This window comes from Marmota flaviventris, chromosome 11, assembly GCF_047511675.1.
Source record: "Marmota flaviventris isolate mMarFla1 chromosome 11, mMarFla1.hap1, whole genome shotgun sequence".
Classification (NCBI taxonomy): Eukaryota; Metazoa; Chordata; class Mammalia; order Rodentia; family Sciuridae; genus Marmota; species Marmota flaviventris.
The window spans coordinates 38446389-38463109 of record NC_092508.1 but is presented as its reverse complement, the minus strand read 5'-3'; the positions used below and the strand labels follow the sequence as shown (position 1 = coordinate 38463109).

At 37.2% G+C, this 16721-nt stretch overlaps 1 protein-coding gene across 1 annotated transcript in view; it reads left to right on the top strand.

Annotated features, from left to right (window-relative positions):
* The window catches only part of Ccdc150 (coiled-coil domain containing 150), a 135748-nt gene that overhangs the window by 44339 nt on the left and 74688 nt on the right, over positions 1 to 16721 (top strand). The window lies entirely within an intron of this gene.

The window sequence follows — 16721 nt, the reverse complement described above, 5'->3', positions numbered from 1 at the left end:
GTTGGTAGTCTTTTGATGGTTTCTTCTATTTCCTCAATTGATATTGGTCTGTTTAGGTTGTCTATATCCTCCTGACTCAATCTGGGCAGATCATATGACTTAAGAAATTTATCTATGCCTTCACTATCTTCTAATTTATTGGAGTATAAGGATTCAAAATAATTTTTGATTATCTTCTGTATTTCTGAAGTGTCAGTTGTGATATTGCCTTTTTCATCCCGTATGCTAGTAATTTGAGTTCTCTCTCTTCTTCTCTTCGCTAGCATGGCTAAGGGTCTGTTGATTTTGTTTTTTTTATTTTTCAAAAAACCAACTTTTAGTTTTGTCAATTTTTTCAATTGTTTCTTTTGTTTCGATTTCATTAATTTCAGCTCTGATTTTAATTATTTCTTGCCTTCTACTTCTTTTGCTGTTGTTTTGCTCTTCTTTTTCTAGGATTTTGAGATGAAGTATGAGATCATTTATTTGTTGTTTTTTTCTTTTTTTAAGGAATGAACTCCAAGCAATGAATTTTCCTCTTAGAACTGCTTTCAATGTGTCCCAAAGATTCCGATATGTTGTGTCTGTGTTTTCATTTATCTCTAAGAATTTTTTAATTTCCTCCTTGATGTCTTCTATAACCCATTGATCATTCAGTAACCTATTGTTCATTCTCCAAGTGATGTATGCTTTTTCCTTCCTTCTTTTATTGTTGATTTTCAGTTTCATTCCATTATGATCAGATAAGATGCATGGTATTATCTCTACTCCTTTATATTGTCTAAGAGTTGCCCTGTGACATAATATATGATCTATTTTTGAGAAGGATCCATGTGCTGCTGAGAAAAAAGTGTAACTGCTTGATGTTGGGTGGTATATTCTATATATGTCAATTAAGTCTAGGTTATTAATTGTGTTATTGAGTTCTATAGTTTCCTTATTCAATTTTTGTTTGGAAGATCTGTCCAGTGGCGAGAGAGGTGTGTTGAAGTCTCCCATGATTATTGTATGGTAGTCTATTAGACTCTTGACTTGAGAAGAGTTTGTTTGGTGAACATAGCTGCACCATTGTTTGGGGCATATATATTTATGATTGTTATGTCTTGTTGGTGTATGTTTCCCTTAAGCAGTATGTAGTGTCCCACTTTATCCCTTTTGATTAACTTTGGCTTGAAATCTATTTTATTTGATATGAGTATGGACACTCCTGCTTATTTCCGAAGTCCATATGAGTGATATGATTTTTCCCAACCTTTCACCTTCAGCCTATGTATGTCTTTTCCTATCAAATGTGTCTCCTGTAGGCAGCATATTGTTGGGTCTTGTTTTGTGATCCATTCTACTAGCCTGTGTCTCTTAATTGGTGAGTTTAAGCCATTAACATTTAGGGTTATTATTGAGATATGGGTTGTTCTTCCAGCCATATTTGTTTATTTATGTTACTAAACATGGTTTGTTTTCCTCTTTGATTATTTTCCCCCCTTTACTGTCCTACCTCCCACTGTTGGTTTTCATTGTTATTTTCCATTTCCTCTTCCTGTAATGTTTTGCCGAGGATGTTTTGAAGAGATGGTTTTCTAGCTGCAAATTCTTTTAACTTTTGTTTATCATGGAAGGTTTTAATTTCATCTTCCATCCTGAAGCTTAATTTCGCTGGATACACAATTCTTGGTTGGAACCCATTTTCTTTCAGTGTTTGAAATATGTTATTCCAGGATCTTCTAGCTTTCAGAGTCTGTGTTGAAAGATCAGCTGTTATCCTGATTGGCTTACCCCAAATGTAATGTGCTTCCTTTCTCTTGTAGCTTTTAAAATTCTCTCCTTATTCTGTATGTTGGGCATCTTCATTATCATGTGTCTAGGTGTGGATCTCTTATGATTTTGCACATTCGGCGTCCTGTAGGCTTCTAGGATTTGGGATTCTGTCTCATTCTTCAAGTCTGGGAAGTTTTCTCGTATTATTTCATTGAATAGATTGCTCATTCCTTTGGTTTGAAGTTCTGTACCTTCCTGTATCCCAATGACTCTTAAGTTTGGTCTCTTAATGTTACCCCATATTTCTTGGATGTTCTGCTCATGGTTCCTTAACAGTCTTGCTGAGCTGTCTATGTTCTTTTCCAGTTGAAATACTTTGTCTTCATTGTCTGATGTTCTATCTTCTAAGTGTTCTACTCTGCTGGTAGTATTCTCCATTGAGTTTTTAAGTTGGTTTATTGCTTCCTGCATTTCTAGGATTTCTGTTTGTTTGTTTTTTATAACCTCTATCTCCCTGTATAGTTGATCCTTTGCTTCCTGGATTTGTTTGTGTAATTTATTGTCGAAGTGATCTTTCATGGTCTGATTTTGCTGTCTAATGTCTTCCTTGATACTCCAGATCATCTGAAGCATGTATATCCTGAATTCTTTATCTGACATTCCATCTGCTGCAGCTGTTACCTCTTCTAAAGTTGAGTTGACCTGCATTGCTTGTGGTCCTTTCTTTCCTTGTCTTTTCATACTGCTTGCGTTTCTTTCTGCTTGGTGAAACTGTTGTGTTTTTTAAATGTTTTTTTCCCCTATATATGTATATTGCTCTTGTATAGTTGAAAAGTCTCCCTTGCAGGGTCAGGCGGCGGTCTGCCTACCTTGCAGGCGCGGGCGTCGGCTCTGCTCTGCCCCCCCTCCAATTGGTGTGACTTGTCTACCACACCCGCGGACCGCTGGGCCTGTTCCGGGCGTGGGCGAAGGCTCTGTTCTGTTCCTACTCCAATTGGTGTGACGTGCCTACCACCCTGGCCGGCCGCTGGGCCTGTTCTACCGGTCGGTCGCAGGTCTGCCTACCTTGCGGGCACGGGCGGCGGCTCTGCTCTGCCCCTACTCCAGTTGGGGTGTCGTGACTACCACGCCGGGAGGTCGCTGGGCCTGTTCCTGGCACGGGCGGCTCCTCTGCTCTGCCCCTACTCCAATTGGGGTGATGAGTGTACCGTGCTGGCAGGCCACCGGGCCTGACCCGCCAGTCTGTCGCAGGTCTGCTTACCTTGCAGGCGCGGGCGGCGGCTCTGCTCTGCCCCTCCTACCACGCCCGTGTACCACTGGGTCGCAGGTCTGCCCACCTTGCAGGCGCGGGTGGCGGCTCCGCTCCGCCCCCCTCTCCAATTGGGGTCACGAGACCACCACACTGGCGAGCCGCTGGGCCTGCTCCGGGCGCAGGCGGTGGCCCGGCTCCTCCACTCTGGCTCGACGACAAATCGAGAGAGACTCGGGTGTCTGTGCCTCACCCTCCCTACCAGGAGACCAACTGTTTCTGTCGCCGCTGGTATTGATGAAGTTCTCTCCTCCGCCGCTTTCTGATGACATCAGATCTCTGCCATGTTGGTATCCTATGCGAATGGCAGCATTTCGTTCCCTTTGCCGGGTATCCAAAGCAACGAGTGAGTCCTGACCGGCCCTCAGCAGGACCCGGACCGAGAAGCAGTTTCCGCGGGCTCCTTAGCCCTTGGCCAGAGCAGTTCCGGGAGCCGGAACTCGGCCGCTCCGTGCTCGGTGTATGCTCTGATAAGAGCTGGCTCCAAGAAGCAGTTTCCGAGGGCTCCTTAGCCCTGGGCCAGGGCAGTTCCGGGAGCCGGAACTCTGCCGCTCCATGCTCGGTGTATGCTCTGATAAGAGCAGGCTCCAAGAAGCCGGGTGTATGCCTTTTTAAAAGTATATTTTTTTCCCTCACACATGCTTTTCATGTGTTCTTTCTCTCTTTTACTCCCCCTTCTCTTCCATTCTTAGGTGATCTGCCATGAAGTGAGCAGCTCTAACTTTGTCATTCCATCCCTGCCTTGATGTTCTGCTTCACTACAGTCCCAGAATCAACAGAACCAAGAGATCAGGAGCTGAACCCCTGAAACAATGAGCCAAAATAAATATTTCCTTGTCTAAGTTGATTTTCTCGGGTATTTGGTCACAGCCACTGTAATTAACACAGTTATTAACAGGCACAAACTTGCTCCTGTCATTTTGTTGTTTTCTTCATTTGTTTTGTTTTATATATTCCTTGTTCCTTTCTACTTCTCTTGTAATTTGTCTTTGTAAGTTTGATTCTCTTCTCTTTTTCATGTTTCTATTCTTTTAGTGTGTTTTGTACACTTATATGTGTTTTCATGATGGTGGTTATTGTTCTTTTGTTTCTAGATTAGGACTCCCTTAAGCAATCCTTGTAGAGCTGGTCTCATGGTGAATTCCCTAAGTTTCTGTTTATCTGGGAAAAACTATTTCTTCTTCATTTCTGAAGAGAAGTTTTTCTGTGTATAGGGTTCTTGGTTGGCAGGGTTTTTTCTTTCAAGACTATGAATATATCATTTCATCCTGTTCTGGTTTGTAATATTTCAGCCAAGAAATCTGCTATTATTCTAATGGACATTCCTTTATATGTCATTAGATGCTTTTCTCTTGGTATTTTTAGAATTTCCTATTTTATCCCATAATCATCACAAATTTTTTGAAAAAATTTTTTACAAAAAACCGAGGTGCAGGCATTATGTAGAGCTTTTTTTAAAAAATCATGCTACTATGTTAAAATAATATATTACTAAACTATCTTTGGAATAATATTAGGATACATAGAATACTCACAAATGTACATCAAAATTGAATAGCTGGGCTGGGATTATGGCTCAGTGGTAGAGCGCTTGCCTTTCATATGTGAGCTATTGAGTTTGATTCTCAGCACCACATATAAATAAATAAGTTATTATTTTTTTGAGGCTATTGGAAATGGCGTAGTTTTCCTCATTTCCCTTTCTGAGGATGTGTCACTGATATACAGAAATGCCTTTGATTTATGGGTATAGATTTTATATCCTACTACTTTGCTGAATTCATTTACTAGTGCTAGAAGTTTTCTGGTGGAACTTTTAGGGTCTTCCAGGTATACAATCATATCATCAGCAAATCATATCATCAGCAAATAGTGCCAGTTTGAGTTCCTCTTTTCCTATGTGTATCCCTTTTTTTCCTTTCATCTGTCTAATTGCCCTGGACAGTGTTTCAAGAATTATGTTAAATATAAGTAGTAAAATAGGGCATCCCTGTCTTATTCCAGTTTTTAGAGGGAATGCCTACAATTTTTCTCCATTTAGAATGATGTTGGCCTGAGGCTTAGCATAGATAGCCTTTACAATGTTGTTCCTGTTATCCCTTGTTTTTCTAGTGTTTTGAACATAAAGGGTGCTGTATTTTGTCCAGTGCTTTTTCTGCATCTATTGAGATGATCGTATGATTCTTTAAGTCTATTGATGTGATGACTGACATTTATTGATTTCTATATGTTGAACTAACCTTGCATCCCTGGGATGAATCCCACTTAATCGTGCATAATCTTTTTGATATGTTTTTGTATTTGGTTTGCCAGAATTTTATGGAGAATTTTTGCATCTATGTTCATTAGAGATACTGGTCCGAAGTTTTCTTCATTTGATGTGTCTTTGCCTGGTTTGGAATCAGAGTCATATTGGCCTCATAGAATGAGTTTGGAAGTGCTGCCTTTTTCTATTTCCTGAAATAAATTGAAGAGTATTGGTATTAGTTCTTCTTTAAAGGTCTTGTGGAACTTGGCTGTGTATCCATCTGGTCTTGGGCTTTTCTTGGTTGGTAGACTTTTGATGGTGTCTGCTATTTCATCACTTGAAATTGATCTCTTTGGAAAGAGGTGAAAGATCTATATAATGAAAATTACAGAACCCTAAGGAAAGAAATCAAAGAAGAACTTAGAAGATGGAAAGATCTGCCTTGCTCTTGAGTAGGCAGAATTAATATTATCAAAATGACCATACTACCAAAAGCACTATACAGATTTAATGCAATTCCAATCAAAATTCCAATGGCATTCCTCATAGAATTAGAAAAAATAATCATGAAATTCATCTAGAAAAATAAGAGACCCAGAATGGCTAAAGCAATCCTTACAAGAAGAGTAAAGCAGGTGGCATCGCTATACCAGACCTTAAACTATACTACAGAGCAGTAGTAACAAAAACGGCATGATATTGGCACCAAAACAGCCTGGTAGACCAATGGTACAGAATAGAGGACACAGAGACTAACCCACAAAACTACAATTATTTTATATTAGACAAAGTTACCAAGAACATGCATTGGAGAAAAGATAGCCTCTTCAACAAATGGTGCTGGGAAAACTAGAAAGCCATATGCAACAAAATCAAATTAAACCCCTATCTCTCACCTTGCACAAAACTCAAAGCGGATCATGGACTTAGGAATACAACCTAAGGAATACAACCAGACTCAAACTAAAAAGTTTCTTCTCAGCATTCTAGAAACAATCTCTGAGGTAAATAGTGAGCCTACATCCTGGGAGCAAATCTTTACCTCTCACACATCAGATAGAGCACTAATCTCTAGGGTATATGAAGAACTCAAAAAGCTAAACACCAAAAAATCAAATAACCCAATCAATAAATGGGCCAAGGGCCTGAAGAGACACATCATCAGAAGATGATGTACAATCAGTCAACAAATACATGAAAAAAATGTTCATCATTACTAGCAATTAGAGTGGTTTTGATTTGCATTTCTCTAAGATTTCTTCTCACTCCAGTCAGAATGGTAGCTATTATGCATACAAACAACAATAAGTGTTGGTGAGGATGTGGGGAAAATGGTACACGCATACACTGCTGGGTGGGACTGCAAATTGGTGTAGCCAATATGAAAAGCAGTATGGAGATTTCTTGGAAAATTGGGAATGGAACTACCATTTGACCCAGCTATCCCTCTTCTCGGACTATACCCAAAGGACTTAAAAACAGCATATTACAGGGACAGAGCCACATCAATGTTTTTAGCAGCACAATTTACAATAGCTAAACTGTGGAATCAACCTAGATGCCCTTCAATAGATGAATGGATAAAAAAATGTGACATATATACACAATGAAATATTACTCAGCAATAAAAAAGAATAAAATCATGGCATTTGCAGGTAAATGGATGGAGTTAAAAAGATAATGCTAAAGTTAGCCAATCCCCCAAAACCAAATGTCGAATGTTTTCTTTGATATAAGGAAGCTGATTCATAGTGGGGTAGGAAGGAGGAGCATTGGAGGAATAGACAAATTCTAGATAGGCCAGAGGGGTGGGAAAGGAAAGGAAGGGGCTGGGGGTTAGCAAGGATGGTGGAATGTGATGGACATCATTATCCAAAGTACATGTATGAAGACACGAATTGGTGTGAACATACCTTATATACAACCAGAGATATGAAAAATTGTGCTCTATATGGGTAATAAGAATTATAAAGCATTCTGCTGTCAGATATAAGCAAAACGTTAATGGTTCATTAACAATAAAAATAAAAAGATTGAAGAGTCCATATGATGCACTTAATTTCTTCATGTTAGTTTAGTGAACATTTTTCAGGTCTGATAAAAGGAAACATTAATTGTTATTGATGTGTGCATTATAGTTAAAACATTACACTTGAGAATAATTACTATGGTGTCACAAAGTTGGAACTTAAAAAATTTAATCAGTGTCTGGAGATTGTGTGCCTCTGTCATTTGTTTTGTGCACCATTGTCCTTTTTTCATTATCAGATACTGTTCTCAGTACCACTCTTTTATAGCATGTGCTTACTGTTAGTGCTTAACATTCTAACAAAACCATGCAAGTTGACTTTCAGAAATATATTGACTGGCCAGGAGCAGTGGTGCATGTCTGTAATCCCAGCAGCTTGGGAGGCTGAGACAGAAGGATCACAAGTTCAAAGGCAGCCTCAGCAAAAAGCCAAGCACTAAACAACTCAGTGAAACCCTGTCTCTAAATTTAAAAATACAAAAAATAGGGCGATGAGGCTTAGTGGTCAAGTGCTCCTGAGTTCAATCCCTGGTACACTGCCCTCCCCCCGCAAAAAAAAAAAAAAAAAAAAAAAAAGAAATATATTGACCATGTGCATGTAATGAGACTCATAGGCTTATAGCTCACAATGCATGAGAAGACAAATATACATCCATATGCCACTGTAAATACCATGCTGCTCTATGAATCCAATTATTTCAAAAGACCTTTCTTGAACTTTAGATATTTTTTGTTCTGTTTCCCTTTTAAGCAGCATGATGATCAGAATTATGCCTTGTGATGATTACACAATGAGATTATAAACTAATCTTTGGTCTTGAAAAGCAGAGTTGTGACAATTGTAAGGTGAAATATGATTGTATCTTAGATTTTTGACATCTTGACTATAATATTCCTTGGTGAGGCTCTCTTTTGGATAAATGTAAATGGGGACCTTTTCTTGCCTTTGAATTCATATCTATTTGAATATTTGGGAAGTTTTCAGCTTTTTAAAAAAATGTTTTATTTGTTCTTTTTAGTTATACATGACAGTAGAATGTATTTTTACATATTTTACATACATGGAGTATAACTTCCCATTCTTGTGGTTGTATATATTGTGAAGTTAGTTACACTGGTCATGAATTCATATATAAACATAGAAAAGTTATATCCAATTCATTCTACTGTCTTTCCTATTCCCGTCCCCTCCCACTTCTCTTCATTCCCCTTTATCGAGTCCAATGAACTTATATTCTTCCCTCCTGCTATCCTATTATGAGTATGCATCTGCATATCTGAGAGAATATTTGCCATTAGTTTTTTGGGATTGGTTTATTTCACTTAGCATCATAGTCTCCAGTTTCATCCACTTCCTGGCAAATGCCATAATTTCATTCTTCTTTATAGCTGAGTAATATGTTTTCAGCTATTTTGTAAAACAGGTTTTAATTTTTTCTTCCTTTCTTTCTTTTTTTTCCCAGTCTTACTGAGTTAATTCAAAAGACCATTCCTAAAGGTTAGGAATTCTTTGTTCTATTCTAATCTGTTGTGGATTTTTAGTTGGTTCTTTTTCATGATTTTTTTTGGTCAGTATCCCACTCATATCTTGACTTTTTTTCCCTGCATACTAGGGACTGAATTCAAGAATGCTGCATTACTGAGCTATATCCTTATCCCTTTTTTATTTTTTTTTTATTTGGAGGCAGGGTGACAAAGTTGCCACAACTGACCTCAAATTTGAGATCCTCCTGCTTCACCTCCTGAGTCACTGGGATTACCTAAGATGTACCTAAGATGTTTTCTCATTTCTTTGTATTAATTGTTTGTGAGCTCATGCATCTTACTCATTTTTCCAGAATTATTATTTAAAATTCTTTTTCAGGTTTTTGCAGATTTTCTTCAAGTTCTTCTATAAAGAATTATTGTGTTCCTTTGGAAGTGTCATACTTGCTTTCATACTTTTTATGTTTACATTGATGTTTGTGTATCTAGTGTAACCAGTCACCTCTTCCAATTTTATGGAATACCTTTTTTAGACAAAATTTATAGGTGAGCTCAAAAGTAGCCTCTATATAATTTTTTTATTTTGTTTAGATATATATGACAGTAGAGTATATTTTAACATGGTATACATATATGGAATATAACTTCCCATTCTGGTGGTTGTACGTATGCTACTGTTCATGTATTCATATATGAACATAGGAAATTTATGTCTGATTCATTCTACTGTGTTTTCAGTTCCTATCCCCCTCCATTTCTTTTATTCCTCTTTGTCTAATCTAATGAACTTCTCTATTCTATGTTAGTAACCACATATTAGAACATTCAACCTTTGTTTTGGGGGAATTGGTGTATTTCACTTAGCATGATAGTCTCCAATTCATCCATTTACCAGAAAATGTCATAATTTCATTCTTCTTTATGGCTTAGTAATATTCTGTTGTGTATATCTACCACAATTTCTTTATTCATTCATCTGTTGAAGGGCGTCTAGGTTGGTTCCATATCTTAGCTATTGTGAACTGAGCTGCTAAAAATGTCGATGAAGCTGCATCACTGCAGTATGATGATTTTAAGTTCTTTGGTTATATAAGGAGGAATGGGATAACTGGGACAAATGGTGGTTTCATTCCAAGTTTCCCTGAGGAATCTTCATGCTGCTTTCCTTAGTGGTTGTACTAACTTTCAGTCCACTAGTATACCTTTTTCCCAACATCCTCACCAACATTTATATTACTTGTCTTCTTGATAATTGCCATTCTTGACTGGAGTGAGATGGAATCTCAGTATAGTTTTAGTTTGCATTTCTCTAATTGCTAGACATGTTCAACATTTTTTTTTTCAGATATTTGTTCACCAATAATATTTCTTCTGTGAATTGTCTGTTCAGTCCCATTTATGGATTAGGTTATTTAGGGGGTTTGGGTGCAAAGTTTTTTGAGTTCTTTATATATCCTGGAGATTAATGCTCTGAGATGCAGGTGTTAAAAGATTTTCTCCTATTCTATTTATGTTCTTAATTGTTTCCTTTGCTGTGAAGCAGCATTTTTAGTTTGATTCTATCCCATTTATTGATTCATGATTTTACTTCTTGTGCTTTAGGAGTCTTGTTGGGAAAGTAGATTCGTAAGCCGACATGATGGAGAGTTGGGCCTACATTTGATTGCATATCTTCTTTGGAGAAGTGTCTGTTCAATTCCTTGACCCATTTATTGATTGGGTTATTTGGGTTTTTTGTTGTTGTTGTTGAGGTTTTTGAGTTCTTTATATACCCTAGAGATGAGTGCACTATCTGATGTGCAAGTAGTAAATATTTGCTCCCATTCTATAGACTCTCCATTCACTTCACTGATTGTTTCTTTTGCTAAGAAAAAGCTTTTTAATTTGAATCCATCCCATTTATTGATTCTTGATTTTAATTCTTGTGCTATAAGAGTCTTATTAATGAAGTCAGGGCCTAATCCCATATGATGGAGATTTGGGCCTCCTCTTTCTTCTATTAGATACAGGGTCTCTGGTCTAATTCCTCGGTCCTTGGTCCACTTTGAGTTTTGTGCATGGTGAGAGATAGGGATTTAATTTCATTTTGTTGCATGTGGATTTCCATTTTTCCCATTTTGTTGCATGTGGATTTCCAGTTTTTCATCATTTGTTGAAGAGGCTATCTTTTCTCCAATTCATGTGTTGGCACCTTTGTCTCATATAAGATAACTGTAATTATGTGAGTTAGTTGTTGTGTCCTCTATGCTGTACCATTGGTCTACCAGTCTGTTTTGGTGCCAATACCATGCTGTTTTTGTTACTTTTGCTCTGTGCATAGTTTAAGGCGTGGCATAGTTATGCCACCTCCTTCACTCTTCTTGCTAAGGATTGCTGTAGCTATTCTGGGTCTCTTATTTTTTGAGATGAATTTCATGACTGCTTTTTCTATTTCTATGAGGAATGCCTTTGGGATTTTGATCGGAATTGCATTAAATCTGTATAGTGCTTTTGGTAGTATGGTCATTTTGATAATATTAATTCTGCCTATCCAAGAGCAAGGTAGATCTTTCCATCTTCTAAGGTCTTCATTAATTTCTTTCTTTAGCATTCTGTAGTTTTAGTTGTAGAGGTATTTCACCTCTTTTGTTGATTCCCAAGTGTTTTGGGTTTTTTGGGATGCTATTGTAAATGGGTAGTTTTCCTTGTTTCCCTTTCAGAGGATTTTTTCACTGATGTACAGAAATGCCTTTGATTTATGGGTGTTGATTTTGTATCCTGCTACATCACTGAATTCATTTACTAGTTCTAGAAGTTTTCTGGTGGAATTTTTTGGGTCTTCTAGGTATAGAATCATATTGTTGGCAAATAATGCTACTTTGAGTTGTTCTTTATCTATCTGTATCCCTTTAATTTCTTTTGTCTAATTGTTCTGGCCAGTGTTTCAAGAACTATGTTAAATAGAAGTGGTGAAAGAGGGCATCTGTATCTTGTTCCAGTTTTTAGAGGGAATATTTTCAATTTTTCTCCATTTAAAATGATGTTGGCCTGGGGCTTAGCATAGATAGCTTTTATGATGTCAACTCAGATTTTATTGTTTGCTATCTTCTACTGCTTTTGATGTTGATTTGTTTTTCTATTTCTAGGGCTTTGACCTATAATATTACATTATTTATTTGTCGATTTTTCTATTCTTTTAACGAATGAGCTCAGTACAATGAACTTTCCTCTTAGAACCACCTTTATAGTGTCCCAGAGTTTTTGATATGTTGTGTCACTATTTTTATTTACCTCTAATTTTTTTTTTTTAATTTCAATTCTGATTTCTTTATCTATTCATTGGTCATTGTTTCATTTTCAGGTATTAGAGTAGCTTCTATTTTTTATTTTATCATTTATTTCTAATTTTTATTTCATTATGAGCCAATAGAATACAAGATATGATCTCTGTTTCTTTTTTTGTATTTGCCAAGAGTTGCTTTGTGGCCTAATATATGGTCTGTTTTAGAGAAGGATCCATGTGCTACTAAGAAGAAAATGTATTCAGTCATCGATGGATGAAATATTCTGTATATGTCTGTTATACCTAAATTATCAACTGTATTTTTTAACTCTGTAGCTTCTTTATTCATTTTTTTTGCAAGATCTAGCCAGTGATGAATGAGGCATATTAAAGTCACCCAGTATTATTAATGTGTGGTCTATTTGAGGCTTAAAATTGGGAAGGGCTTGTTTGATGTACATAGATGCTCTATTGTTTGGGCCATAAATATTTATAATTGGTATGTCTTCTTGATGTATATTCCCTTAAGCAGTATGAAATGTCCTTCTTTAAAACCCTTCTGATTAACTTTGACTCCAAGTCCACTTTGTCTGATATGAGGATAGAAACCCCTGCTTGTTTACAAGGCCCATCTGAATGATGTCTTTTCCCATACTTTTACCTTCAGGCTTTGGATGTCTTTGCCTATGAGGTGAGTCTTTTGGAGACAGCATATAGATGGGTCTTTTTTTTTATTCAGTCTGCTGATCTGTCTTTTGATTGATGAGGTTAGACCATTTATGTCCAAAGTTATTATTGAGAAATTATTTTATTCCATTTATTTTGATTTGTGTCTGGTTTTTAATTTGAATTATTTTTCCCTTGGTTGGCTCTTGTAGTGTAGTTCCTTCCTTTACTGTTTTTCACTTTAATCTTTAATTTCTAATGCAGACTTTTTAGTTGTGAATTTTTTTAACTTTTTTCATTATGGGAGATTTTTTTATTTCATGGTCAGTTTTGAAGTTTAATTTTGCTGGGTATAGGATTCTTAGTTGGCATCCATTTTTTTTTTTTCAGAGCTTTTGATATATGTTATTCCAAGACCTCAAAGCTTTGAGGGTGAGAATTTAGAAATAAGCTGAGATCCGGATTGGTTTCCTTCTAAATGTGACCTGTTTTACTCTGGTAGCCTTTAAAATTCTATCCTTATTCTATATGTTAGGCATCTTCATAATGATGTGCCTTGGTGTAGGTATGTTATTGTTTTGTATATTTGGGAGCCTGTATGCCTCCTGTATCTGATTTTTCATTTCATTTCTTAGTTTTAGAATATTTTCAGATTTTATTTCATTGAAAAGATTGTGTATTCTTTTAGTTTGTATCTCTGAACCTTCATCTATCCTGATAAATCTTAAATTTTGTCTTTTCAGGTTATCCCATATTTCTTGGAAGTTCTGTTCATGGTCTCTTAAAATATTTTCTCCATGGTCAACTTTATTTTCAAGATTATATATTTTGTCTTCATTACCTGAAGACAATGGTCTGCTCTGTTGGTGAAGCTTTCCAATGAATTTTTAATTAGGTTATTAATTCCTTCATTTTGAGGATTTCTGCTATTCGTGATTTTTTTCAGCTGCAATTGATGTCAGCAATGTATGTAAGTGCCACAATAGTGTAGACTTCAGTGGTTCATGAAAGTAGTTATATGACTATGAAATGGATGTAGGCTTCTAAAAATGCATGTCCTCAGACCCCACAGAGTTGACTACCAGTGACACTGAGCCTTATAACAGCAGCATCTGTGGGCTTAGTGGTGCAGGGTATAGACAAAACTGTCCTAGGTCCCATCGGGCAAGCAAGGTAACACCAAGGTTTTGACACTAATAGTCACAGTCCTGGAGCCAAGAATTCAAACAGAACCTTTCCAAAGTTCCTCAGAATGAATGCAGGATACTTCAGGGTCTATGGTATCAGCAGCCACAGTTCTGGAATTATGGGATGGGTTTATATCTTCTTCAGGTTTTGTCAGATGAACACAGGGGTTGCCTGCATCTGTGGTACCAACAACCATGGACTTGAAGTTGGGAACTCAAAGAAGAACTTCCCTTGGTCCCGTGCTGCAATCACAGTTGGCACTGGGGCTTGTGGTGCTTGAAATTACATTTCTGGAGCCCTGAGGATCAAGGATGGGACCAGGTCCTAAAGTAGTTTTTTTTTTTTTTTTTTTTTGTAGAGAGAGAGAAAGAATTTTTAATATTTATATTTTAGTTTTCGGCGGACATATTTGTTTGTATGTGGTGCTGAGGATCGAACCCCGGCCGCACGCATGCCAGGTGAGCACGCTACCACTTGAGCCACATCCCCAGCCCCTAAAGTAGTTTGAAGGCCATTAATTGTGGAGGAAACCCTCTCTAGTTCCCACACTATTATGCATGTGATGTTGGAGCTTGAGTCACTGCTCTCCACAATCTCAGAGGCATAGGAAGTGGAAGAGACCCTCCTTAGATCCCATAAAGTGAATGCAGGTGGTGTCAGGGCTTTTGGCTTTGTTATTCTTGGTCTGGGTGTTGCAGGACATTAACAGCACTGTCCCCAAGTCATGTGGAACAAGTGCTATTATATCTGTGGCTTGTGGTAGTGGTAGCCATAATTCTGGAGCTACAATGCATAGATGGGACCTCCCTAAATTTTGTGGCACATATGATGCCAAGGTTTTGTACTAGCTGCCATAGTCTCAAGTTAATAGACTGGGGAGAAGATTTTCCCAAGTTCTATTGGAGTGAATGTGAGTGTAGCTAGGGCTGTGGCTTTGGCAGCCATTGATTATAAAGCTATGAGACGCTGAGGGATCTGTCTTCTGCCTGGAAGGCACACATCAGCCCATGCGATTGTCAGGGAACAAACCACTAGACTCTAAGACAGAATGTTACCTATTAGTGACTGTTATAGCAGCTTGTGTTCTGTGAGTTTGGGAGGACTCAGTATGAATTCTTTCTTTGGAGCAGAACAGTTGATGTGAGACCAGCCAGCTCCCCAAATTAGGTTCAAAGCTTGTGAGGATTGTGAAATTCTCTTGTAGTTAGGACTATCGTTCTCCTGCTATGATGGTGGTTGCTGGTACTTTTCTGGCAATGTGAGGATATTCCACCCCACCTCTCCAACCCCCCACCCCCGGCCAGGGAGCCCAGGTTGAAGTTGAAATTTGCTTTTTCCTTTCCCTCCATTTTCTTTCTGACTCTGTACTATTTAGGTTCCCATCACTTCCCTTCTGATTTCTACAGTTCTCCCTTAGTCACTCTTAGAAATTATTTTTTCCATTGTTGTCTTGGTTCCCTGTGACAGTGGTAAGCAGGGTACTCTATTCACCTGTCCTGGATCTTTCCAAGGTACCATTTTCTTGGTTCTTAAAAAGTAGAATATCCAGAGAAATAAATAAAATCCTTATTAAAAAATTTTAAAAACCTAGTTTTTAAAACATTGCTGTTTGTGTTTCAAAGTTTAAAGAAAATAAATATCATGCATCACTGTCATCTAGAATATATATCCAGAGCATCAGGAATTTTAATCCTAGACTATGAATTTGAATAAAGTTATCAAGCTTTTACTGTCTTGTTGTTGCTGTTTTTTTTTTATTTTTGCAAAAACAACATTCATATTACTATATTTTATATGTGAAATAATGATTATAAAATTGGAGGGTGAAGAAAAATCTGAATTTGGAGCCTAAAATCACAGCTTCCACCAGGCTGGCAAGTACCCCCTGTGATAATATTCATTCATATCTAGTGATATGAAAATGACCCACCCTAAAAATCCTTAAATGAAACTGACTTTCCATGGCAAAGATTTTCCTGGTGTCACTTTGGCCTCACTATGGTGTTTAAATTGGGAAAGTTGGTGGCTACTACAAAATTCATTAAAACTTTTTACTTGAAAATCATAAAAAATTTAAAAATGGCTAAGGAAAATGCTGGGAAAACATTTGTGATAAAAATATAGCATTGTTGTTTTGACTGATTTCATTTGTTTTAATGTAGACCACATGTTGACTTCATGGGGCTAAAAGATACTTGGTTATTAGATTCTATTAAGCCAAATGATAATGCTTACACAGAGTCCACTTTTCAAATCGAAATTAATTTTTATTGTGTATTTTAAAGTCAGTTTTATTGCCAAAATTTACATACAGTGAAATTCACTCTTCTTTGTGTACAGTTCTGAGTTTTGACAAATATGCATCACTATGTAACCACTACCACAACCAAAATATAGAACATTTCTAACAAGTTATTTTGTGTTAAATGAAATTAAACCTCTGTCTCTCACCATGCACAAAACTCAACTCCAAGTGGATCAAGGATCTAGGAATTAAACCAGAGACCTGGTGCCTAATGGAAGGAAAAAGCCCAAATCTCTATCATGTTGGGGTAGGCCCCAACTTCCTTAATAAGACTCCTGTATCACAAGAATTAAAACCAAGAATCAATAAATGGGATGGATTCAAACTAAAAAGCTTCTTCTCAAAAGAAACAATCAGTGAAGTGAATAGAGAGCCTACAGTATGGGAGCAAATTTTTACCACAAGTACATCAAATAGAGCACTAATCTCTAGGATATATAAACAACTCAAAAAGCTAAACACCAAAAAACAAATAACCCAATCAATAAATGGACC